This window comes from Salvia splendens, chromosome 1 (assembly GCF_004379255.2).
Source record: "Salvia splendens isolate huo1 chromosome 1, SspV2, whole genome shotgun sequence".
Classification (NCBI taxonomy): Eukaryota; Viridiplantae; Streptophyta; class Magnoliopsida; order Lamiales; family Lamiaceae; genus Salvia; species Salvia splendens.
In genome coordinates, this window is record NC_056032.1 from 23,818,693 (window position 1) to 23,833,361 (window position 14,669).

General features: G+C 35.1%; 1 long non-coding RNA gene across 2 annotated transcripts; it reads right to left on the reverse strand.

Annotated features, from left to right (window-relative positions):
* Positions 1–293: 293 nt before the first annotated feature.
* LOC121745486 lies at positions 294–8,239 on the reverse strand. Of its 2 annotated transcripts, XR_006038842.1 has the most exons (8): positions 7,760–8,239; positions 7,067–7,225; positions 6,154–6,311; positions 5,809–6,009; positions 5,322–5,446; positions 2,208–2,298; positions 1,359–1,857; positions 294–1,205 (listed from the first exon to the last, which is right to left on the reverse strand). It is a non-coding gene; the product is annotated as an uncharacterized LOC121745486 (long non-coding RNA). The 2 variants fall into 2 exon arrangements; XR_006038841.1 differs by having other exon boundaries at positions 294–1,857.
* Positions 8,240–14,669: the final 6,430 nt, after the last annotated feature.

Consider the following 14,669-nt stretch of genomic DNA (forward strand, 5'->3'; position numbering starts at 1 on the left):
TTTCTGTTCTCAAAGTTGTAACACCAGTCCCAATGTTAATGTAATCCATAAAGCGCACAATGAGAGAAAGTAGCACAGTTAAACGTGATAATTTACTTGCTGAGGTTGATCTAGAAGACCGTGGTAAACCCGATGAGGCAAATTGTATTGACAGCAAAGCACTACTGAGTGACTGCATTGTGGGTTTGAGTAGATTAGCTCACAAAAATAAAGTCAAAAACAAGGTAAAAATAGAAAAAGTATCAAGTGAACTACATCAAAAAAGACAAAGACCCTATTACTTGCCTTAGGAAGGGTAGGTGTGTTGTGATGGCTTCATGTAATTAGGAGTCAACTCTCATCTAGAGAACTTGGTGGTCTCTGTTGTAGTAAGATCGAAGAGGGGAATTGCTAATCCACACGAGATGCTGCCAGGTCCGATCAGAGAAAATGATGGGCCTGCAATTTGAAACCAAAATGACCGCGTCGATGATCAGCATTGGCACTATGGCAGCCAACATCAGGTTAAGTATAAGCTGCTGAAATACTGTTAAGATCCCTCTCTATAAATGCTGCAAAGTGTAGGATATGATGGCAATACTGTGGCCACTCAATAAGACGGTCCACAAACTGCTCCAATGCCTTACTCCCAAATGAAAACATCATAATGTCATAAATCCAAGGTCAGACTGTAATTCACAATAATAACATTCACTGATAACCTAGGAAGGAACAAACTTCCGAATCTGCAGGCTTCCACAAAGCATCTAAAACAGCTCGTAAAGCAATACCCAACGTAAGGTGAGTCACGCGTTGATGCTTAATGACTGATCTGAAGTAGAAGCATTCACAAAGGATAAACATTATAGGTAAGCTGAAAATTTTACAACAGGATAACATTACAATTAACATAGTTAGGTTGAAGAGTATTTTTTGACATTATTTATCTGGGATCATGTTCACTCAGTAAACCAATAATTTGATTTATCAATCATAAACATCAAACGGGAAGGTAATGATAAAAAACTCAAACACAGTAGACTAAGTATAAAACTACCTAACTGGCATATAAGAGATGTTAGGTCAAAATAAATTGATGAGGAACTTGACCAAACAGATCACTTCAAAAAGAATATGCTGAATTATCTCACTAGCCTCAAGTGCAACAGGAAGTGCAACAGGAATGGCACACAGCTCTGAAATATGACCTAAAAAGAATTTCTTTCCTGCATACAGAAAAGAACAGGGTTACACGTTTAGTGCAACACGTAGAAGAATTCCATGGACATAAAAATAATAAATTGTTGTATGTATTCCACTTCCTACAACTAAACAAAAAATTATATCTAAATGTATGTATAAAGAAGAGAATAACTAACCACACATCCTGGTATCGTGTTCTTCAAAATTAGACAAAGCTAGGCCAACTTCAATTTTATCAGGTACAGACAAGTGTAGAGCATCAGAATGATTATGCAGAAGTTCTTCATTGATGGCTTTAGTATGAAATGACACACTTAATATCGAACTAAAGTTAGGTTTAATAAATAAAAGTTTGAATATTGAAGCAAATATTAATTGCAGCTTTATACTCTTCAACTCGCTGGAATAAATAGTGAGGTGGTCAAAACTAAACTGGAGCAGTACTACTCAATGAGACGGTCCAGAAACTGCTCTAATACCTTACTCTCGAAGGAAAACATGGGAATGTCATAAATCCAAGGTTAGACTAAAATTCAAAATAATAACATTAACCAATAACCTAGGAAGGAACAAACTCTTGAATTTGCAAGCTTCCCCAAAGCATATGGTGAGTCAGAAGTTGATGCAGCAATACACAGCATATGGTGAGTCACAAGTGATGATTATTGACTGGCACTGAAGCAGAAGCAATCACAAAGGATAAACATTACAGGGAAGCTGAAAATTTTAGAACGGCGTAACATTACAACTCATAGTTAAGTTGAATAGTATATTACAACACTATTAATCTGTTCTTATGTTCACTCAGTAAACCAGAATTTGTTGTATCAATCATAATCATCAAACGGACAGGTAAAGAAAACAAACTCAAATATACAGAAATCGAAGTAGTCTAGATTCCATCTATTGTAGTTAAAGTATTTACTACATAGTGGCAACAAGCTGCAATTTCCATTCTTGCATTGCAAAAATATTAAAATCATGAGAAAGATCAGTCACCCTGCTACAGTAGTGGCAACACTAACCTCATATAAAGTATCTTTACTTGACACTAATCGAGTGCTCAACCAGTTTCCAAGGCCAACGATTTCTTTTTTTAGAGGCAAGTCCTGCAAACTGAATGCCAAAGTAAAAAGGAAATGTGTGTAGTAAGTAACTGGGAAAGAGCCTATAAAAACATTTAACAGATATATTAAGAAGCCAAGACTTACAATCAATGGGGTTTACATATCAAAGAAACACTTATATAGCACATATTTGTATAGGGCATATGAGACAAAGAAAAATAGGATGCTATCTATGTATGTATGAATTAATTATGCTGCAAGGTAGCAAAAAGTGGATTAGAAAAAGTAGAAAAACGTCAGGCACAGTATAACAAACAAAAATATAATATATGTAACAGATCAATTATAAAGCTGCAAAATGCAGCAAAGAATGAATTAAATAAGTAGGAAAAATAGAGGCGCAACAACCAAGAAACAGAAGATCACAAAGCAAGCTCAAAAATCAATAAATAGACTTTTGCCTTCAGTTTTCCACCGTGTCCCCCTCATCTTTTAAGTTAAGAACTCAGTCGCCCACTACCACCCTCGACCTTCAGATCGACTAAGTACTTTCTAGTCTATTTATGCACTAGGAACTATCACAGAAAACACCATAGTTCCACGAGAGATAACATTTGCAAGAACGAATCTAAATGCTTAGAGAGGCCTTCAAATTGACTAAGAGTAACACGAGAATATGCTGAATTATCTCAATAGCCTCAAACGCAACGGGATTGGTACACAGCAGCTCTGCAATCTGACTTAAACAAAAAGTCTTTCCTGAATTCACAGCCAAGAAAAGGGTTACAGGTTTAGTGCAACAAGTAGAAGAATTCCAAGGAGATAAAAATAATAAAGTGTTGTATGTATTCCACTTCCTACAACTAAACAAAAAATTATGTCTAAATGTATGTACAAAGAAGAGAATAACTAACCACACATCCTGGTATCATGATGATATCGTGTTCTTCAGAATTAGACAAAGCAAGTCCAACCCCAATTTTATCAGGTACCAACAAGTGTAGAGCATCATAAAGATTTGGCAATAGTTCTTCATTGATGGCTTTAGTATGAAATGACACACTAAATATCGAACTAAAGTTAGGTTTATTAAATAAATGTTTGAATATTGAAGCAAATATTGGTTGCAGCCTTATACCCTTCAACTCGATGGAATAAATAGTGAGGTGGTCAAAATTGAACTGGAGCAGTAGTACACTACCCTCCATTCCATCCATTTTGTAATAACAAGTTAACAATTACCCACACACATCAATTACTTCCTAAACATAAGTCTTGCTTGCCCTCAAGCAAGTTAGATAAATAAGCACATTCACAGGACATTTGATAATCCTCTACTTCAAGTCACGTCAAATCACATGAATCATTTAGAGAAATTAGGTTGAGCCCGAATTCACGCGCGAGTAAGACTTTAGAACAAGAATTGTACACGAACTAATTCCCTAAGAGCTAGGCATCCAATGCTTCAATGTAAGTTCGATTTATGTCTTGGGAGTCTCAAACCATCGTCGCTAATTCATAAAGAGAAGTTCTTCTAGCTATTCTTTATTTTAAGCACATAAGATCTTTCTCCCAAAATCAAGCAAAATTCATCGCTCACAAGTCAATATGATGCATAAATCAAAAGGTCTTTTTCATTTGGATGTAACGGGGCTTTTGGTAAAGGTGTGATCATATTTGGATAAGTAGCTTATCACCATTCTTAAAATACTAGCACATCCCCTCACAACATCCTTCACAACATCCTTCCCATCTCACTGAATGCGTACAAAATTCTGACAGCTCAACACCCCAAACTTGAGATTTTTCTACCATCTAAACCAAGTCATCTTATTCTTTTGAGCATAATTCTATTTTTTGCTCGATATTCTTTTTTCTAGCCTTGGCTTTTTTAACTCATGAAAGGCTGCCTTTTTATTTTATTTTTTTTACTTGCCTTGGCTTTTTTTTACACATGAAAGGCTGCCTTTTTATTTATTTTTTTCTAGCCTTGGCTTTTTTTTACACATGAAAGGCTGCCTTTTTATTTTTTATTTTTTCAAGCCTTGGCTTTTTTTTACACATTAAAGGCTGCCTTTTTATTTTACTTTTGTTTGAAGAAACAACTTTTTTCATTTGTATCTCAATATAAATGAATACAACCTAATGAATGTTCCAGGACTTCCAACTTTTCCTTACCACCGTAAATACCCTCCCAAGAATGTGCTAGCACTTTAATTTTAGTGACTAGGGTAGAAAATATAGGCCAACAAACGGATATAATAAGTAGGCTAATATAGTGACTTCAAAATTTTCAACAAAGAAATTAGGCTTTTGGGGCTCAAACCGGCTCACTAGTGGTTTATGTAGGGTTAGGCATGTGATAATTTGGATATGAGGCTTTTAATCCTATTGCCTAAATCATTTTTATGCACCAATATCAACAAGATTGCAACTCATAAAGCTCTCATTCAGTTGATCGGCCCTATGGCTTTTTCAATTAATTTTTCAAAACCAGAATAGTTCTCTCTCCTTAGCTCAAGAAATCGGGCACCAAAGAACACTATTGTCACTGTATTTGAAGCACAGGAAACCTAGTTCTCCAGAAGTTAGTAAGCAACAACAAGTTTACGGACCAACCCTCGAGAGAAACAAACTCTACACTAATAACCCAAAAAAAATGGTGAAAGTAGTGACAATCAATGGAGAGAAAATCATGCATGCACACACAAATAGCAAGTGGTGAAACACTGTTTGTGGAAGCTTTTCGTTCTCACTACAAAGTAGCATAGTACTAGGGCAATTTTTGGATATTTATGAAGCTAATATCCTTTGTTTATCGACTGGTGATGTGTATGAAATCATTAAAAACTAGGGAGATGCACATATTAGAGAGTCGTGACAGACAACCTCTCGAAAATTTACTCTTAATCATAACATGTCAATTAACATTTAAATTCTCTATAAAATTCAACGTATCAGGCATGAATGAGAAAAAATAGCAGCTAGGCACTCATGTATAAGTAGGAAACATCTCAAGTTGAGTATATACGGGTTTGAATAACACCCGAAAAAGATGAGAAGTAGAGTTACCAGAATCCTCAAAGACCAGGATTTTGACGACTACAAAGATGAGAAGTAGAGCTACTCCTTTTTTCATCAGGGCCGAGTCCAACACAGGAAGCTAGTTGCTCTGCAGTCCACCCCTTCCCAAGCTCCTGCAAGAAGAGACAAACTTCATTAAAAACTTATCAAGAAGACAACGGATATGATTATGATAAAAACAGATGCACTTAACATTTTATGGAAATGGATGACTGATATCCATAGGTTAAGCTAGGTTAAGCCAGGACTAAATGATCTTCCGATGCAGAATGAACGATTCGGGACTCAAATTGACTTACAAATAACCTACAAAGAAGATTGTCAATCTTAGATAGCCTTAAAAATGCATTAAGTACAAAATGCATGCATGCACATAATGATAAATGTGGTGAGTGAAGCAGGTTTATTAAAGAAATGTCAATGCGTTCAGGTAGTAAAAATTCTAATCAGATGACAGGGTAAAATCTAGAAAAACCTGGTTGTTAACAATGCATTCCCGGAACAACTTTTGCTGACACAGGGGCTGTAGAAATTGAAGAGAAGAATCACACTACTGCCAGAGATGATTCAAGGTCTCTTCAGTAGTAGGGGATGCACTTCTAGATGAATCGTTGGTCTGCAGATACTTGAAATCTACACAAACAGCAGCAAATGCTACCTCTTTGAATATGTACACCTGCCACAAACTCCACTTACTCAGCCACAACATAATTTGATAACACTTTGAAATAACAACAATCAAGAAGATGAAGTGGGAAAATTTATAACATTAAACTAGTAATTTAATGTTCTCAGTTTTCACCAAATCCTGGATTGCTACCTTGTAATACGCAGTCAATGCTTGAGCAACCTCTTGGTAATGTGGAGAAACAATGACTGTCAACAACTGTAGACTGCAAGTTACGAGAGCCGCATGAAGAAGAACCATGTCATTGGGAATGGTGTGAGATTCCTGGATACGAAGTAGTAAGTACATATCTACAAACAATAGATAAAAGACCAGGTCAATCGGTTGTTCTGATATCTTCATATCTTCAAGCAATATCTGAAGAAAACATATGATGATATATGAATTAAGGGGCATACTGAGGATGTATACGCATATAACCACATCATAACACACGTAAAAAATATGTTGCCAGATGTTGAGAATGAGCTAGGATCAATGTGAAGATAAGGAGCTGTGAATCAAAGTTATTAAAGGTTAAAGGTTAAAGGGCTCTGGAGAGGTGGAACTAAAAAACCTATAAAGCATTAAGTAGCTCATATCATACAAATGATGGGTGAGTTTATGATCTTAGAAAGTTGTGATTTATGCAAAAACATTAGCAACTGCTGTTACAGAAAACTAGAGGAAATTATGCAGAAAGGTTGTCAGGATAACTACAAAAAAACTTGTTAAAATACTTTTAAACCTGACTGCAAATCTCATAATATTGAGAATGAAAAATGAGAAGCAACCAAAAGCAACTTAAAGCAAAAAAAGGAAAGCGAAAACAAACATACTGTTACATGATGCAGTGGAAAAAAACCACAGAGAATAAAGTCGTTAGTAAAGCAACCAAGTCAAAATAAAGATTTTCTTTCCATCCGTTTATGTTTGTTGTCTTGCATCAATCAACACACAAATCCAATTATAAGTGTAATATAGGACTTTTGAAAATTAACAAAAAAATAGAGCAATGCCATCTGCTTGATATAATGATAGATAACATAGTATCACTTCCGATAACCTGTTCAATTTTGGGCACCCGAGAGGCAAGATCACACATAGAATGTAAGAGAAGAATTCCACATAGAAAATACTTGAACGTGGATTTTTCCCTTTCCCAAACCATAATCGCTGCAATAAGGTGAAGAGGAAGATTCCTTGCAAATTTTTCCAAGTCAACCTGCAATAATCATGTGATTCCAACATGTGCATTCTGACGTGTAAATAGCAATAACAATATCTGTAACATAAATAACAACTTTAGCAACAACCCTATTAATTTCTATGAGTATTAATACAGATACAACAAGCCAAGAAATTGCAGATTTCACCTCTGCCGAAAATCCCAACAAACTACAGTTATAGTGTAGATAGATAGATAGATAGATAGATAGATAGATATACTCCTACTCCCAATCAGTTTCACTATCACACAATTGTTTCACCACCAAAACCGAGAGAGAAATAGAGAGTCAGTGGGTCTAGCTTTCACAATGGTTGAGCCCAAATTTTAAGATAAATGCTCAAAGGGATAACACCAATCTACAAATAAGCAAGCAATATCAACCCAAGAATGTTTGGACATCACAACAAGTTTATTAGCTTCACAAATCAAGAAGAAAACCCAATCTCATGAATGCAAATCTAACTCCCTAACATATCTATCCAAACAGGAAGATAAAATTTGTAAACTGAAACATTAATGGAAACTTACCTAAGCCGAGAAGTCCACGGCTGTCCGACGAAATTGACTGTGACAATGCAGCCGATATGGCTGGAGACCGAAGTGAGACCCCGACGGCAGCGACTGCTCGGTGGATTCTCGAGTGCCTCCAACCGCTCGGCGGCACCTGATATCCGACGGATGGACTGACGGCATGACAGCCTTGCGACGCGGCGGCTGGTGTGCGCGACGTCGGCGATTCCAGACCGAGGAGAGTGCAACTGGAACGGAGGGAGCGACTCCGAAGCGACGGAGGCCGCTGTCTGCAAGCGAGTCCAGCGAGTGTGTGCGCAAAGGAGAGTCGGTGCCGGCTGCTGTTGACCGACGGCAGTAGCGGTCAGGCAGAATTGAAATTTGGGAGGAATTCAAAATGGCTTTAATCGACCGAACGGAGGCTGCGTCGAATTGTTTGGGGAGAAATCGGACCGGTGATGGAGTGTAGTCGCCGGCGTGAGAAAGGCGGAAGGTGCCAACGGGAATTGGTTCCTTCATTTGGGGATCTATGATTTGGGGAAAGTAAATTCAAATTGAAAGATATAACGGCAATTGAAATTTGAGAGGAAACCATGAACATTTTTATTTATTAATTTATAGTACTTCGTAAATTTACTGTCAATATAACACTTGTCATTTTTTTTTGGAATCCACGTGCATTAATTGATTGTACAAGTAAAAAAAATAAAAGGGACGATGAAGTGTCTATTGCATTATAATTTTTTTTATTTAATGAAATTATCATTGCACTTCTTCATCCGTATTTGTGTCGAAATTTTAATTCTGTAAATTATTTAATTCCGTATAATGTTTAATTTTGTGAATTTGTGAATTTTTATTATTGTGAGAAGTCCGTCGGGACGTATTTGTGTCGAAATTTTAATTCTGTAAATTGTTTAATTCCGTAAATTGTTTAATTTGGTAAATTTGTGAATTTTTATTATTGTGAGAAGTCCGTCGGGATGTCCTTGGGGATGTCTGTCATTGTACAGTGGAATGTCCTTATAACGTGGCAGAAATTGAACCATTAAAAAAAACTAAAAATACTAATTAACGCCTATCCGACTACTTATTAATGTCGCCAATCGCCCAATTCCATAGATTAAGAATGAATTCGCAATTTGGCAAAATTCACCAATTAAAATCATGTTCAATTTTTAATCACTACCACTTCTTTATTTTAATTTTTATTTAAATTTTTATTTTAGTCTCCTAATAAATTAGGAGAAGAGACAGAGTGAAACTGGAAGATAAGTTCAGAGGATAAATTAATCAAAAATAGGAGTAAATTTTATAGAAGAAGTGCGGCCTGTTTGTATTGAAAACCTTGAGTCTCATTAATTGCCAATCAATCGACAATTTACCTTAACAACCTAATTTCTCTAAATTTCAAAACTACAAATTAAATGATAGTTAATCTCATCAATCCCATAAATTAAGATTAATCTCATTAATTGATTTGTCAATCAATCAAAAATTCACTAATTAAAATCATGTTATATTTTTGTTTCAATTGTGCAGTTTATTCAAAAACAACACATTTGAGTATGATTTAGTGAAATGCTGCCACTATTATATTTTGCATGTCTAATTTGCTAATTATTAATGTAAATTTATAATGTTTTTAAATAAATACATAAAAGAAAAATATAAATATATATATATATATATAAAAGGAGGAAAAAATATGGTGTAAACGTGTACCCTACTAATTATCAAGGTGACTCATTTTAAAGGCTCACTTTACTGGCAGTTAAATGTACAAATCCATAAACAAAAATCAGTTTCAATTAAATTTTAATTTTTAATTTAAAATGGTAATTTTGTAAATATTCTCAAAACTCCCCTTCAATAGTATAGATAGACATATTCTTGGGGCTGTGAGTACTTCCATGATATGAATTGTATAAAATATGGCTGACTTTAAGTGGACTATATTTAAATAATTCTTTAAATGGGTTGATTAATTAATTCTTTGGTCTAGATTGATTACTTTAATGGTGGCTAATATGTTGGATTATTTTAGTAACTTTGACACGAATTAATATCCAGATTTAATTAATCAATGCAAAAGAATGTTGTAAAGTTCCCTAAGAAAAGACTAGGAAATAAAATTATCACGCATACATTCTATTGAAGTTCGAATATTTTATTGAGTCTGGTTAGTATGTTATCTTATTTTAGAAGGAACTATATCGGCAAGAAAGTTAAGACTGAACTGAGAATTTCAATTAATAATCTAAGCAAACGTGGTGGATTTTCTATCCTACATTATTGTTATTGTGTGGTATTTCTTCCTAAATACTCCCTCCGTCCATGGAAAATAATCTTATTTTGCCATTATGGGATTTTCATAAAAAATAGTCTCAATTCTAAAAAAAATAGAAAGTTTCACTCTCATACTTTATCTATTTTTTCTCTTTCTCTCTTACTCTATCAATTTCTCATTAGAACATGTGTCATCCACAAATGAGACTATTTTTTATGGACGGAGGGAGTATAAGTTAGTTTCATGTATGTTTTATAAGAAAATGATGTTATGTAATGCCATGTTTGTTTTGATCATTTTCTATTTGTTTGACTAGCAAGGTGAACATACTTATTTGGCTTAACAAAACTTCTTTTCCGAAAAATAAATACTTTGGCACAACCAATCTACTAAACAAATGATTTGACTTATTTTTTTATTATACATTTAAATTTGTAAAACAACCATTAAATATAAAAATATAACACATGACAAAAATAATTTGTTTTATTCCTTGAAAAATAATCGAAGGATTTTTACAATATTCAAGCACTCGAAAAATATTTTACTGTACACGAAATACTAATAAAGAAAATATGAGACAATTTTTTTTAGATGAAGTGAGAAAGTATTAATTATGTGTAGTGTGAGACCATTTACTTAAAAAAGTAAATTGAACTCAGAATTGCAATTTGCATACCCTTACTATTTACTACCTCCGGCCCACATTAGGAGTCACATTTGGTGTGGGCACGAATTTTAAGAAATGTAAATAAAAGCATCAGCAATGGCGGACGTCGCCGCGGAATTCCTATAGGGGTTGGCAGCGGAAGCGTGCGTTCTAACGGATCACATAATACGGATCTATTTAGCAGATTATTTAGACAAAATCTATTCGCGTAATTATCACATGTATCATGCTCATAACTTGAATTATATACATGCTTTAGCACAAAAATCTCTAAAACATGCTTGCTACGGAGTTAGCCAATTTACCTCGTTGATTCTCCAAAGAATCGTCGATTGCTCGCGCCTTCTCCACGATGATCTTCAATACTAGACCACAGATCTTCTGACTGGTGTCCCGAACTGTATTCCGACATCAGGGTGGGCTGATCTTATCGAAACACTAGGACTCGAATAAAGAAGACAGAACTTTCTCACGGAGGAGGAGCTGAAAATCTCACGGAGGAGAAATTCCTTAAGAAAAATCGTCCCCCTCTCTCAATTTAGAGTGGACAAAAATTTCACTCAAAAATTGTTATTTCTGTCTCTTTTATTCTCCTATTTATAATAGTTCATATTGGGCCCAGTCAGGGATCTATGGAAGGTTTTGGATATGGGCTCCCCCAATTAGCTTTTTACTAATTAAATTGAACCCAAAATTTAATACAAGCTTATATTGGAATATCATGAGCAGCCACTACAGACGTAATATTGAACTCCCCATCCAAATCCGAAATTATAAGTATTCCGGGTTTCCATTTTGTTTATTATTTATTTCCCGCGCTTAAGATAGAAATGTCCATTAATTAATTAAAGTCTGCTATGGACTTAATTAATTAACATCTTATTAATTCCAAGAGTAGACTTAGCAATAAACACTTATTTATTATTCATAGAGTAATAAAACTCCAACTGGCCAGTTTCCGAATAATAAAACCTTGTTCAAGCTCCTCTTGAGGACATTATCAAACGAGACTCACCTCGTGCGCGATTCAACATAATAGCAATCCTAGCACCGCTAGATAATGATCACCACTACCCAATATACTTGGATCGTTGGGTGACGAAAACCCGCACCTTTGGTAAGTCAAAGTAGTAGATACTCAATATCGTATGCTCAATGCTAACGTACATTGATTAAGAACTAAATATTTATGAAGACACCGTCTTTCAGTAGATAGCATAAAGACACGTCTTGCTGTTAGATCCATTCAGTGCTATACCACACCAACGTCATCTTATTTCAATAAGGCTTAGAAATAATCGGACTGACATTGCAACCTTTCACGATATGTAGCCAAAGCCTATCTAGGTTGTGAAATTCTTCTTTTTCTTTTGCAAAGCATTGCATAGAACCGACTGTAGTTACCTTAAAGTGGACGACGCCCACAACCAGTCTACTAAGCAAAAGACTTAGGCTTTGTTTACTTCTTATGCATTTAAATGTTTATAAAACATCTCACAAACGCACAAGCAAACACAATGTAATAATATACTGATTCTATTCGTGCGAAATGCTCGAATAATACTGAATCGGGTCAAAAGTGGATTGTAGAGTTTTTACGTATACATGCAATGTTCTATTCGTGCGAACTCTCGCTCGAAACATGCTTTTCAGTATACTAACCCTAACAATCTCCCACTTATACTCAAAACATGCTTTCGAGTATACCCACTGCCAAAATGCTAAAAACTCTCCCACTTATACACAAAGCAGGTATTGGAGCTAGATATATCGAACTACCACTCATTTCACATCATGTTTGAAACATGTTGCCACAAAGGCAATTTCTGTGAAAAATCTGCTTGGTTGTTTTCTGATAATATCTTTTCAACCACTATGTCTTTGCTGCGTACTTGATCTTTAATTAATTTCATCTCTCTATGTGATTGCTTAGCTTATGATCTCGTGTTCCTCTTGAGTTAACCTTTGCTAGAGTAAAAATACTCATAGGTATACTCAAACTTACGATCAAAGCTACTAGGAGTATACTCCTAATGTAAACACATAAACTGAGGATGACTTACTCGATCACTGATTAGTCATAAGACTTAGTCAGTGTAACCCTAAGGACATTACATGAATGACTGGTAAACTAGAATATAGCGATTAGTCTTTCTCAAGTACTATGGTATATTCATTACCTCAATCAAAGTCCTTTTCCATGGTTAGTATGATATATACTTGCTATGCAAGAGCACAACTAATATCAAACTTAGTACACATCATAGCATACATGAGACATCTATCTGCAGAACTAGTCTCATAATTCTTGTTCTTACTAAGCGTCAAACGACACTTGACTAGAGACAAGACAATTCCATCTTGAAAGGTAAAAACCTTTGCATGGAAATTCTAATGCTAAAATGTTCCAAGCTATGTGTAGATATAGGATTCCTAAGAGAATCTCAACATTCTTTCTAGCAATCTTAAAGACTTGGATGCTTAGAATGTAATTAGTTTCTCTTAAATCCTTTATCTTAAACTGGGTAGACAACCAGTTTCCTACGCTAGATGCCAATCTAAGTTGTTTGCAACTTTTGTAGATTTCATCATCGTAGAGTACCAATAATACCATGCACTTTCAACTTCCTTGTGCTTGCAACACACTTAAAGAGCACATGTCAAATTCCAATCATTTGACAATCTCGACAAAACACTTATCTCTGATTTAGATGCTTGCCTAAGACCACAAAGGTCTTCTTAAGTCTCCAATCATGTGTTTCTTGCCCTCTATTACATACCTATTAGGATGTTCCATGTAGATGATTTCTTCAAGACTTCTATTAATAGAAAGTTGTCTTGACAATCATGATACATACATTCTAATTATGTGAGTGCTGATAGACAATAGGATCGAACAAATCTTGGCACAACGACAGCGAGAAGATGATATTTCTCAATGGGCATAGCCCATTGTCATTGTCTAGCCATTTGAGATCCACATTTACACTTGCAAATGCACTAGCTCCCACTGACTGACACAACCTGTAGGTAGTATTGCAAGTCTTGTAAAACATGTTGTCTATCTAAGATTGTAGTTTGGAATCTATCACCTTTCCAAGGATGAATATCCAAATGAACCAATTCTACATAGTAGTTAAAGGGAATATGTTCAAGTTAATCTAAGACCGAGTCTTGCGACACTCTTAGACCCATGAACTTGTTATGTTCCTGGGAACACTCCCACTACGACATGGTTCTCACAATCTTAGGTGTTGAAGTTGATTTTATTAGTGCAAAAGTTTCTAATGGTATGACTTTTGGAAATATGGAAAATCTGATATCTCTATTTTTATCTTGAGAATTATCACATTGTTAGGCTTGTAGTTCATCTCTTGATCTTCCATACAAGAATTGTATCTTTGAAGATTACAGAACTCATAATCTTACATCATTTGGGACAACCTTAAAACATACCTCAGTACTCAACTCCAATTACTTGGATACCTTTCCAACATGCGTTGGAACAACATTACACCTTGAGATGTACTAGACTAGAGTCGCTCTAGTCCACAACTCGTGTTTTGTAGAAGGTACTGATGATGGTAGTTTCTTTAAGGTGTATCTCGTTATATCTAACGTTTATCCCATCAATGATAAGATTTTCATGAGTACAACTCATCACTTAATCAAACTTGTCTTAGAAAGACTTCGATTCCTTCTTACATTACTATCCCATTCTTTAGAAGAATGCTTGGATTCATCAAAGGAGATTAGACTCCCACTACTGATCATAATCCATTCGTCTTCTTATGGTGCAAACCATTAAGACTTGCTTGTCTTTCTATGTCGCACTTCTATAAGTATCCTGAGTCAAATGACCCTAACTCATAGTGCATCAGACAGACATTTTCGACTTTCAAGCTATTTAACAAATTGTTAAAATCTTGATAGTCTAGATCAGTTTGAACAATAACTAAGTATTTTCT